Source organism: Tupaia chinensis, unplaced genomic scaffold (assembly GCF_000334495.1).
Source record: "Tupaia chinensis unplaced genomic scaffold, TupChi_1.0 Scaffold000362_1, whole genome shotgun sequence".
In the NCBI taxonomy this organism is placed as follows: domain Eukaryota; kingdom Metazoa; phylum Chordata; class Mammalia; order Scandentia; family Tupaiidae; genus Tupaia; species Tupaia belangeri.
The window spans coordinates 3717117-3730604 of NW_006159859.1; positions in this window are offsets into that span (position 1 = coordinate 3717117).

Consider the following 13488-nt stretch of genomic DNA (forward strand, 5'->3'; position numbering starts at 1 on the left):
GTGGGAGTCCAGCGACTTTAACCACCATGCAACTTGCCGACCCCAGTACATCTTATTTTTAATAACCTTTCCCTTTAGTCTTCTATTTTTTGAATTTCTTAGGTATTTTCACTCATCTGTTTGATGAGATTTAAATTCATTGTGTTTTAAAATTTTCTGCTGGGTCTTTGCTTAGAACAACATTCTATTTACAGTTAACTTGGAAGACACTGATATATTTACAACAATCGTTCTTTAATTCAAATCTTATTTTATGTCTATTGAAGTGCTATTTTTTTCACAATTCTTAGGAAAGTTATTTCCAAGTGTTTATATTTTATATTGCTTTCTGAAATAGATCAATGTTTCATTTTGATTGGTTTTAGCAGAGTTAAATAAAAACAGTTGGTTTTTATATATCATTTTATATGTAACACTTTGTCTTTATTAGTCCCAAGAGATGTTCAGTTGAGTCTCTTGAGTTTTCTATATAGGATATTTTATGGTCTACAGACAATAAAAACTCCCTTGTCTTCAATAGCTATATCTCTTCCTTCAGCCCTCTAAGTCATTGAAATTCTCTCTCTGTGTTTTGGTAACTGCTTTTCTGTCTGATATGTTTCTTCCTTCTTTTTTTGCTCTCTATTGTCTATTCCTTAACCAAATAATTTTTTAAAGAGAGATTCTTGCTTTAGGGAGTAAGCATTTGCTAGGGAGTCAGAGAAAGACAGAGAAAGAGAAAGTGAGAAACCACTCCCCAGGGAGGATGACCACAACTCAATCCCTTCTCCATTGCCCTCTCAGGATTTTGGACATACATGCACATAAGCCCAGTGTGAGTTTCAAGCCCCTGGGTCTGGGGCTCTAAATGTACTCAGCCATGTGGGAGTCCAGAGCCTTAACCACTATGCCACCAGCTGGCCCCAATCAGATCATCTTGATTCTGTTCTACAATTACTGTTGTGAGTTCATTGCCCTGCTGAATATTTTCTAATCTGTACCTCTAGCCTTAATCACTCACCTTTGCCTAGATCCATATTTCCAAAATTTTTAAAATATTGACAGGTGGAGGGCCAGCAGAGGGTATGGAGGTTAAGGGCTTGAATCCCACATAGCCAACTGTGCTGTTCAAGTCCTGAACCTGGTGGCTAGAAACATAACAGGTGCATGTGCATGCATGCCCAAAAGTCCAAAGGGAGGTAGAAATCAAGAAGGGATTGTGCTGTGACCATTCCCCATGGGGAGGATGCTTTGTCACTTTCCCTTTGTCTCTTTCTTTCTCTGTCTCTCCAGTGGGTGCACATGCCCTCTGGCAAATTAAAATAAAACATAAGTAATAAGTATATAAGCAGAGTTTACCCTACATTTCTAATCACCAGTCCCTCATATTCCACTTCCCATGGATTAGCTTCTTTTACCCTTCCTTACTGGCCCCTGTGTTCGCCAGCACCACCGTACCCTGCCTACAGCTTTCACAAAGTACTCAGTGAGGATGTGCTCGTGTCTCCTACTCTACAAAGGGAAATCATATCCTAAGAAAGAGACAGGAGACTTCTTATTCCTCACTCTAAATTCTGAAGACAACAGTCCTGGAGCCGGGGATCCCGACTCAACCTCAGATTGGGGGAAGCACAGCAGAACACAAGGTTTCGGAGACCCATCTTGTGTTGGGGAGCTGGAGGGGAGGGAAAATCAATTTTTCTCAACTGTGATAGTTCCTAGTTGGAACAGACCCCTGTACCAAAAGACAGAAAAACAAATGGAAGTTTATTAGCATGCATATTGCACACCTACAGGGTAGACACTTAGACAATAAACAGTTCTCAAAGAGGTGGCTTTAATTCCAGTTTAAGTGGCACCTTTGACAAAGAACAGTGAATTTTTAGAGACAGGACAGGACAAAGGAAAAGTACTTAAGAATCTCTTGCCGTTGCAACTTGTAGGAAAGAGGATAAATGCCAAATAAAAGCTGACTGGTAAAGCTTGCGTAGGTATGTCTATTGTGAGGTGCCATTTCCTGGCAGTAAGGGTCTAGAGCTGTCTTCGGTGGTTAACCTTTAACCTTTGTTTTCCCTAGTCAAGGGACAGGGGATGGGTGGGGGCAAATACATTTTGTCTTTGTAAATTAAAAACCAAAAAATTAATTTAGTTTTTCCATGAAAGAGCGACTGAGGGAGAGAGAGAGAGAGAGGCACCCCTAGCAGAGTCTTTATGCCCCAATCCACCCTCAGCACGTCAGGAAAGTCATGGGACATGAACCCAAGACCTTCCCCATGTGGATCCCATTGCTTCTGTCTCTGTAAATTGATAACTGTTTTTTGGCAAATAAATGGAGGGCAGAGGGCTTTCCTTCATCTGTTTCATTTCTTTCCTTTTTTTCCCCCAGTTTTTGTAAGAAGGTGCACTTGCCCACCAGAGTGAAAGAAAGAGAAAGCATCCCCCAGGGGGATGGCCATGTCTCAATCCCTTCTCCTCGATTCTCCTCTCAGGATTGTTGCCATGCACGCACACACACACACACACACACACACACACACACACACCTGGCATGGTTTTCAAGCTGCCAGGTCCAGATCTTGAACGACAAAGTTGGTCATCTGGATCTAGTGGCCTTAACCACATCCCGTGATGGGCTCACCTGCCTCTGTTTTCTTTCTTTCTCTCTTTCTTTCTCTCTTTCTCCCTTCCTTCCTTCCTTCCTTCCTTCCTTCCTTCCTTCCTTCCTTCCTTTCCTTCCTCTCTCTCTCTCTCCCCTCCTTCCTTCCTCCATCCCTCTCTCCCTCCCTCCCTCTCTCCTTCTCTCTCTCTCTCTTTCTTTCTTTACAGAGAGATTTTTGCTATAGGGTATGTGCACTCATCAAACAGACAGACAGAAAGTGAGAAATCACCCGGGGAGGAGGCGGGGGTATGGCCATATCACAATCCCTTCTCCTCCATTCTTCTCTAGGGATCTTGGGCACTCACACACATGCCTGACAGAAGTTTTAAGTTGCCAGGACTAGGACTCAAACCACAATCAACTACATGGGAGTCCAGTGGCATAACCATTATGCCATCTGCTGGTCCCTGCATCTGTTTCTTAATTGCCTTTAGCTGGAAACAGTTCTTATGCCAAAGGAGCATATTTTTGCCCTGTTTTCATCTCCCACACTACCACAGGTTTTGACTGACTCAACAATATTTTCCGAGAACCTACTCATCCCAAGCATTGTGTTAGGGACCAGGAATGAATAAACACACTTCCTCTCCCTCAAGAAACTCTCTTGCACTGAAGAGTCTTTGCCCTGCAGGTCAGAGAAGGGGGCAGGCAGAACACGTCTAAGATCTCCTTTTCATTCTTTGTTATGTGCAGTGCATTTCTGTGTGTAGAACCTTCTGATTTTAAAAAGTAAAAGTATTGATTGTGAATTCACCCTTCTCTAGTATTCATTCAGTGGCCAGATGCAGAAAGAAAATTACTATATATTTTCAAAGTTGATGAGTTCAGCTTAAAAATATGTATAACACATGCATATTTACATATATTTTATAAACATCAAGTACAAGGTATTTTATTTTACGTTGAAGAAAAAAATCATAAATCAAAGATAACTGCTGGAAAACATAATGACATAGAAAAAATACAAAACACACAAATGCAAAGTATAGCTAAATAATTTTCCACCCACTTTAACCTGTATTATCGTCTCTCCTACATTCCAAATTCTCTCTTCTGCTTAGTTTTTGAAACTGAAAATTCTGTCAAACTAAAAGCTTCCAATTTACTTACATTTAAAGTCATCAAAATGTTTCATGAAAGCTTTCTGATGTCTAGAATATTTCTGTCATAAATGTTTTTAAGATGCTCTCCCCTTATTTATAGTTCCTAAAGAAAAAAAAAAGATGAAATTCAAAATGTTTCACACTTTATCTGAAGTAAAAAAAAAAAAAAAAAAAAAAAAAAAAAAAAAAAAAAAGAAAAAATGAATCTAAGGAAAATCGAAGGTCAGAAGTTGTCTCTCCTAGAGAAAGGTTATTTTTCATTCCTCAATGGAATCTACAGAATGTTTGCACATTCACCTGGGGGTAGTGTTCAGGATTTCTCACCCTGGGCGGGACACCTGCCCTTCTGTCCTGAAAGAGGGTCCTAATCTCCCTGGGGGCTCAGTCTCACTGTCGCTGTCCCTGCTTTGCACTGGTTGCCTCTCTCTAACATCCACTAGCCCATGGGAGTAATAGCAGCTGAGAAGAGGAAAGGGAGGGAGCGAGGCATAATCCCCAGGTGGGGGGCCCTGTAAGGTGACTGCAAGAAATTCCTGCAGAACTTCTGCTTTTAGTCTCCCCCCACCATACACAGTTACAAAAGTGGACGAGGTACTTTACCAAAGGGTGTGCACACCTCCGACAGCAAAATCACACAGCCAGGGTGAAGAGAGACAGCTTCACGTAACATCCTGCTTCCTCCACAGCATTTAGCACTCAGAGGAGGCGCCCTGACTGTTCCCTCTTTCCAAGCCCCCTCTCCCGCTTTAACTTCCTGTCCTTTACCCACTCTCTACTCTTTTAAGCCCTTGGGCCAATCCTCTCTTCTTCTGGGGAACCCTAATCTCATTACAAGCAGGGAAAAACTCTGCACTCATCCTTTACCTCAGTTCCCTCGGGAATCTTGAAAACATCATTCTCTCAGACAGTCAGATGTACATGCAGGGTCTCCTATGCTCATCAATAACCTATGCCCTTAGCTGAAAATGAAAATGGTTTTTCAACTGTAGGGAGAAGGGCAGCTGGTATCCTGAATGGTAAATTCATCTGCTGTTACAAGTTGAGTTATTTAGAGAACTATTCGGACCATAGTTAGAGCTAAGGTCTTCACAAGGTGATGATGGAGTCATGGGAGGGCCCGAACCCAGTAAGTCTGCTGTCCTTATGAAAAGGGAAATTCCAACACAGAGACAGGCGCACAGAGGGAAGGTCAGGTGAAGGGGAGGGAAGAGATCAGAGCGGTGCATCTAGAAGCCAAAAGCACAGGAACCTGAGAAAGGAACAGAGCAGATTCCCTCACTGCCCTTAAAACCCTAGCAATGCCTTGAGCTCAGACTTTCACCCTCCAGAACTGTGAGACTATTTCTCTGTTCAGGCCATCTGGTTTGTGTTTCTTTGTAACGGCAGCCCTACAAACTAACACACCAAGGAGAGCTTTCATCTTTCTCAGAGGCAGTGAAGTCAGATCTCAGTCTAGCCACTTAGCCTGTTCTTGCCATCATGTCTTTAAATCCTCTTTGGGCCTGGCCTATGCTGGAAGGGACTCCATGCAAGCTGCAATGGGCTTCTTTGCCATCTGAGAAGGTCAGTTCCCAATCTGAATTATTTATTCCAAAGCTCCATTCATTTGATCAGTCACTAGATTCACAGTGTGAATCCTCTCCAGGCTGCCCTTCTAGGGTGTCCTGAAAGGGGATAAGGGCACATGGTGTCTCTGCTCCAGACCCATAAGCCACTGCTCCCTCAGAGTCCACCTCCCAGCTGGAGGGAGTATTTTCTAAACTCTGAAGAAGTCTTCTCTCATGTTTCTAGCCAAGACATTTTTTTTTAATTGTTTCAAAATCTCTACTTTTTAATTTCAATTTTGTTTTTAATTGACAAATAATAATTGTACGTATTTTTATTGTTGACTACAATAATTCAAAACTTGTAGAGGCTGTGTCAAATTAGGGTATTTAACATATCGATTACCCTACACATTTATCATTTCTCTGTGATTAAAAACCTTCAAGGGAACCAGCAGTTAGCGTAATGGCTATGTCACTGGACTCCCATGTAGTTGACCGAGGTTCGTGTCCCGGACCCGGTGGCTTAAAACTCACGCCGGGTGCGTGTGCATGCATGCCCAAGATCCCAAGAGGAGAATGGAAGAGAAGGGGTTGCGGTGTGACCATCCTCCCTGGGGGGTGATTTCTCGCTTTCTGTCTCTCTGTCTCTCTCTGTCTGTCTGGCGAGCACACGCGCCCTACAGTGAAAACCTCTCAAAAAAACAAAAAACAAACAAACAAAAAAACCTACAAAATCCTCTAGGGCCAAGATATTTTATTCTCACCTGAAATTCTTCTTCCCCTCTGGGGTAGAACTTCAGGCCAGAAAATGGTCAAGGAGACTTAATCTTTATCCCTGTTTCCCTCTCTAGCACAACCTTTTCCTAGCACAGAGCATAGACTAGACGGAATTTGGACATGAGGAAGAAAAAGATAGACTAGCGGAAAAAAAAGTGGATTAAACCTTAAAATATTATCATACCACTTAAAAAATTACAAAAACAAAACAAAAAAACAAGGTGAGCCAGCAGCATGATGGTTAAGGCAGCTGGCAGCTGTATCCCATGTGAGTGGGTCAAGTCTCCAACCCAGCAGCTTGAAAACCATGCTGGGCACATGTGCAAGCATGCCCAGAACTCCAACAGGAGGGGGAGATGGACGAGAAAGGATTGTGGCATGATCACACTCCATGGAGGGTGCTTTCTTTCTTGCTTGCTCTTTCTCTCTCTCTCTCTCTCTCTCTCTCTCTCTCTCTCTCTCTCTGGTACGCATGCACATGCAATTAGGAAAAAAAAAAAAAAGGCAAAAAACCAAACCAAAAATCTTGTAACAAATGCTGGGATCAGACGTACAATCATGAGAACATAAGATGGGGAGCTGATCATGCTAGGCTAGGGGTCGGGAAGGCCTCTCTCAGGCACCACCTTTGGCCAAGATGCTTGTTCTTCTCATAGCCTCAGAGTCAGAAAGCAAGAAATGGCCTCTCTCATGGAAGGCTGGAGACTGATAGCGCCACAGTCGCGGCTGCTGCCACTTATGAACTTTCCCATTAGGTTCCCACCAGGACACGAGATGTTCTCTCGAACCACTGCACTGTGGCATTCCAATTGCGCATGCCCAAGTGTCTTTATGGTGACTGTGTTGACAGGAAACATGTGGTGAGGTAAGAGCCGCGAGGAGAGGACACCTGTTTCTCTTGTGCTGCTTGCCCTTTCCTTTCCCTTCTATGTCACATACCTTTGCTCATGTGTCCTTCACCTTCTTGCCCCCTGCCCTCCTGGCCCCTCCCCTGACCTCCTGCTCCCGGACACCGTCCTCCTGCCCTTCCCTGCCAGCCTTCTTTAATTCTCTCCTCTGTCTCTCACTGTTCATTTATAGTGCCTGATCTTAGCTGTGTACTTCAGTCTTTTTTTATCTCCTCATCCATCCCCACCAAGTTTAGTGATGAAGGAATCTTGATAAGAAAATGGACCTGCCTCCCACGCACACCCACAGTGTTCTGCGGTAATTTATTGAAGTCCTAAAAAGAACGTTGGAAACATCAGAGCCATATGGAACTGTCAAAGGTACACAGAGTCAGCTGTGAAAGCCGTGGGACATAAGGAGAGCTATATCTGTTCTATGGCTGTGCAAACAAATCTCAATATTGTTGAAGATATATAATAAAACAAAGACATGTATGTATACACACACACATAAATATACACATACACGCATGTGTGTATATATATATACACATGTATATGTGTGTGTGTATATATGTGCACACAAACACACATACATATATATATATATTATTTCTGAGAGGGACCTACTGTCACTATCACCAAGAACCTGCTGCTCAAGGCATTTTGCCTACATTAGACTATGTCTATTCCCATAGAACAGGGGCTGCCCAAAAGGGTGGATCAAAGATCCCCAGTACCCACCTGAGAAGCACCAAATCGGAATCTGTGTTTCAGCTCCTCCTATAATTTGGAGCATTGGCCAGGTTTGGGAACCACTACAAACCGGTCCTGGAAGGACCGGTTCCATGTCAGGGTGGTTAAGGCAGCCAGATCCCACAGTCCAACTACATGAGTCAAGTCCCGAATATGGCAAATTGAGAGACACACAGGGTGCGTGCGTGTACATGCCCAAAACCTTAAAGGAGGCCAGATGGGAGAGAAGGGATTGCAGTGTGACCATCCCGCACCAGGGAGGTGCTTTCTCCTCTCTCTCTCTCTCTCTCTCTCTCTCTGTCTGGTGAGCACACACACCCCTCTAGCAAACAAACAAACAAACAAACAAAAATCCTGGAAAATACGACTTAATCACCCTGCTTTTTCTGTCATGAACAAATCTATGAATCCTAGCCCTCTTTTAGCCAGTCCGTAGCCATGACCACCATTTATGTTACAGAAGGCATCCCAGGAATTACCTGGCAGTGGCATCCTTCAGGGCCAGAGGCCACATGGTCCCAGTATAATGGCCCCCTGACTTGGCACACCAGCTATGTTCAGATGGGCAGCCCAGTGCCCAGGGCAGAGGTACTTCCCAGAGGCTGACTGTCAATCACCATGAAGAAGGAAGAGCTGGTGGCTCAGAGACCAGCCCACACATTCTGTTGATGCAGTGAATCATCCTAATTATACCAGAAATTACTCCCTTGGGTCTCCAAGTTTCTAGTTTCCCCAGTGCCAGCTCTAACAAGCTGTGAGATGCCTCCAGGTGTGGATCTGGGCCACAGCAGCCTACTACATGGCTTATTTTCAACCAGAGTAGCTGCTAATACATTTTCCCCAGGCCATCACTAAGGAGAACTGAAAGGACACATACCTTCCACAGTCATCCCCAAGTCAAACTCACATGGGCGACCCGGGCAAAAGGTATTAGCAATTACCTGTCCTGTGAGGGTGTAAGCATTCTATACCCATCCTGAGTGTGCATAACTGACAGTCCCTGAAACATAGGGATCTCTGGGATGCCAGGTGACATGTAATAGTTACTATAAATGGGCATTCCATTGACCCTGGAGTAATTGAAGCACATGCAGCCAAGGTTTCAGAGTATTCAGAGAGCAACCTCCACATGGAACATGGCCTTGCACTGGAAACTATGATACACACTGGAACTTGGGCAGAATGCTCTTGGTCATTCAATGAATTAGTTGAAACAGTGAGATAGAAGTTAGACCCCACTTACAGGTAAATACAGTAAGCGCCCCAAAGGAGGTCACTATGTTTTACTTTGTAATGATGTCTTTGTGTTTTTCCTTGTATGGGCTAGTTAGTGTACAGTATACACTCTGTTTACAAGTCTCTAAAGGATGTATGACTCCTTGCTAATACACCAGGAAATAGAGATATTGAGCACATAGACAGGGTAAAGGTCCAAGATGGAGTCACAGTGGCTAAATTTTCACAGTCAAAAGCTTGCTGCATTGGACTCAGGGCAGCTGTAGCTAAGGACAATGGTTTCTATTTAGTGACTATATTCTAAAAAATACAGATCGCTATGGTCTGCCGCTGACCAGGTGAAAAATAGGGTGATAAATCACTTAGACTACTGTGTAACTATTTTCTAAACCCACTTCATTATCAGAAAATCAGTCCATTAGTTGAACTGCTAGATAAACCCCTCCCCTCCAGCTTCTTTTCAGAAATCCATTTGGGACCCCTCCCTGTTTGAGAGCTCTGTTCTTCCTTCCCTCTCTTAATAAACTCCACTTTGCTATCCCCTCTGTGTGTCCCTATCTCTTATTCTTTATGAACACTGGACAAGAACCAGCGTGGGTATTGTGTATTGGGTCTGATTACCTAGCTCTCCCCTGTCAATAGTATCACATTCATTTGGGAGAGTCTTGGGTTCTCCAGCTCTGCCAAAGGCAAGAGGGGGTTGTAGTGTCCATAGCAGCACTTTAATTCAAGTACTCTGACTTTCAAAAATAAGACAAATTCCACCTTACAGACCACTTTAAGAATATGCGTGAAAAAAACTGAAGACAAAAGTATAGGGGATCTTGGGACCAGCAGTTAGCGTACTGGCTATGTCGCTGGACTCCCACGTGGTCGACCGTGGTTCGAGTCCCAGACCCAGTGGCTTAAATTCACGCCAGGCACGTGTGTGTGCATGCCCAAGATCTCGAGAGGCGAATAGAGGAGAAGGGATTGTGGCATGGCCATCCCCCGGGGGGGGGTGATTTCTCATTCGCTCTCTATCTGTCTGGCGAGTGCAAGCGCCCTATAGCAAAAACCTCTCCAAAAAAAAAAGTATAGGGGATCTTCAAAATGTTCATGGAAAAGGCATTACAAAGAACCTACACATAAACTTCGAATTTTCTTTGCACCAAAAAATTCATACTTTAATTCCATTTTTCCACAAGCTTTTTGAAGTCTCCTTATATCTATTTATAACTGGGAGCTCTTTCAATACATCCTCTAGCACCAATTCCTATAAACTTTTACTACTTCAAAGAATATGGTGTATGAAAATTTGTAATAATTTTATTTCTGTGGCATAAAAAATTGTCTTCTGAGAAATAAATTTTCTTTCAAAAAGTATAGATTGAATTCTCATGAATCTGTTTTGCTTAAAACTAAACAAAGTTACACTGTAATAAAAGTGCAGTCTAATGTTCTACTAGAAAAATTATAGTTATCAATATTCACCAACATTTCTAATTTCCCTCAACTCAGTTATCAGTAGGCAAAATCAAGTAGTCTTACCCACACTCTTAAGAAGAAGCTATTTATCAGAGCAAAATGGCAAGACCGTTGAGCTATTCTCTTCCTTTACACCCAACACTTGAACCCAGGATTGGGACTTTTGAGAGACATGGCTACCTACCCTGGTTTAAGAATACCTTTGACAGAAAACTAGTGAATATGACAAAAATGTTCTGGCCTGTTGCTGGAACTTCATAGTCATTCTTCTAGGAGAAGAAAACTAAGGTCATGCTGTAGAAGGCAAATCTAAAACTCCCATCCCAATATCACCCCCTCAGCCCTGGCCTAGCTTGGCCAAGGGTCTTAGCTCACAGTGTCCTTGACACCAAAGATGAAGGAGTTCAGCCCTCAGGACACCTTATGGCCCAAGATGGATGAACACATCCCAGACTAGCAGCAAGAGGAGAGATGACTCAGATCTTTCAAAGCGACCTTTCCTGAAACACCACAGAACTTTCCAATTTACAGCTTTTTGGCCAAATTTAATCAATGGTCACTTCTAGCTACAAAAAGGATGAGATATATCTTCATTCTGGACATAAAAAATAGTACCCAGCTAAAATGTTGGGTTCTGTTATTAGGGACGAAGAATAAAATGAATAATCTTGTCTCTGGTTTTTGTTTTGTTTGGTTTGGTTTTTGTTTTTGTTTTTATCCAGCATTTCTATTTCTGTTTATGACATCAACATTTTAATTCTTAGACCCCGTTCCATCTTCATTTGCATTTTAGAAAAATAACTCTGGTGACTGGGAGGAGAATGAACTGGAAATGGAACAGATGGGAGGTGTGGAAACCAGGAAGTTACAAGGGTGTTACAGAAATCCAAAAGAGAGAAGATAAAGCCCTAAGGCAAAGGCAGCGATTGTAGAATAAAGATGTGGAAGAGCATAAAAGAAACAAATTTGCGTGACTGCTGAGGACCTAAATTTCTAGATTAAACTGAAGAAGACTATGTGACGCGCACTAAGGGTAATCCTATCAACATCCAATATAGTGACTCTGGAAGGATGCCAACTAGTTCAATGGATTATTCGGTAATAAGTAGGCAAAGAAACTTTCAGATGCTTCTTGAATTTATTAAGGAGACCTGAAAAATACTCCACACTTACTTGCTCTATCAACAGAGCTAAGTGCTCTGAATAGATTACAGTAGCTCTGAATCCAGCATGTGTGAGATGGTGTGGGTGTATCAGTGTATCATGATGTATGTATGGCGGTTAAGGCACTGGACTCCCACATAGCTGACCATAGTCTGAGTCCAGAGCCTGGCAACTTGCTTTCTCACTTTTTCCCTCTCTGTCTCTGTCTCTCTCTCAACATGCCTTATAGCAAATTTTAAAATAATAATGATAATAAATAAAATTAAGTAAATTAAAAATGTGATTCAACAATGTGCATTCAATGACATTTTTACCACACCCTTTAACATCTTGTATTAATAAAAACGGTATCAGTTTTTGTCCTCATATCTGGTACAAACAAAATACAAGGAGGGGAAGAATAAGCAGGAAAATCAGAGTAGAGAAGAAATACAAGGTCCTCTGCCTTTTCTCATGGTCAACTTCTCAACTTTAGAGTCAATCACTGTAGAAGAGTAGAAAATGCATTGTAATATGAAATTTTCATTCTATGAGAACAGAAAGTCCTTTAAATTAGGAACATTCATTTCATGTACCATTTAGTGTAAAGGAAAACTAGTATCCTCTTGTGTAGACATATTAACGCAGTACAGAATTGAAGGAAAAGTACAATATTCTCAATACTAGGAAATAAATCCAGGACCTCTCCCATGTGGTTCCATTTGCATTACTGCCACACCACTGCCTGGCCCATTAAAGGTCAGACTTTGGATACATGTTGAAGGTAGATAGGATTGCTTTTCCCAAAAAAAATCCACCAGGAAACAGAATAAACAATTAGTTTGAAGAGTTAGTTATTCCCATAGGAAAGATCAAGGCTGGAACCATAAATTTCAGAATTGTCAGCAAGTAGATAACACTGGAAGCTATTAAATTAGATAGGCTATAAAAGATATAAGAATAAGACATGAAATAAATCCTGGGACTGAGTCTTGGGACATACCAACATTAGGAGCAGATGGGAAATCAGAGGGAATCAGCAGAGATAGACAGGAGCAGCAAGGAGCAAGTAGGTAAGAAACAATCAGGAGGCGGGAACCAGCAGTTAGCAAAATGGCTATGTCGCTGGACTCCCACGTGGTCGACCGCAGTTCGCATCCCGGACCCGGTGGCTTGAGGCTCACACTGGGCGTGTGTGCATGCATGCCCAAGATCCCGAGAGGAGAATGGAGGAGAGGGGATTGCGGCATGGTCATCCCCCCCGGGGGGGGTGATTTCTCGCTTTCTGTCTTTCTGTCTCTCTCTGTCTGTCTGGCGAGCGCATGCGCCCTATAGCGAAAACCTCTCCAAAAAAAAGGAAAAAGAAAAAAAGAAATAATCAGGAGGGGTGGGTCTAGAGCCAAGTGGAGAGAGCACTTCAAAGAGGAGGAGGTGATTGCAAAGCCAGCTTCTCTTTAAAGACTAGAGAGGTGATTACTGAGAACTGACCTTTCGACAACGTGGAGGTCACTGGGTCTTTTCTGTGGTGGTGATGAAAGCTTGATGGGACTTTTTTCTTTTTCTTTTTTTAATTTGACAGAGGGCATGTGTGCTCATCAGAGACAGAAAGAGAGGGAAAATGAGAAGCCCTCCCTTCAGAAGGTGGCCATGCCACAATCCCCTCTCCACGTCTCCTTCCTTTCAGGATTTGGACCACGCATACCGATGGACCTGGCATGTTTCTCAAGTCACTGGATCTGGGACTTAAAGCAGGCAGTCGGCCATGCAGGACCCAGCTGCCTTAACCACCATGCCACGAGTTGACCCAGAAATTAGTTTTTAAAAGAATAGGAGTAGTTAAAGTGAAGGCAGAGAACATAAAATCTTCTGAGGAATTTTGCTAAGAAGCCTTTGTAAGACTAAGGGCAAAAGTTTACTCGGAGGCTCCAAGCTTC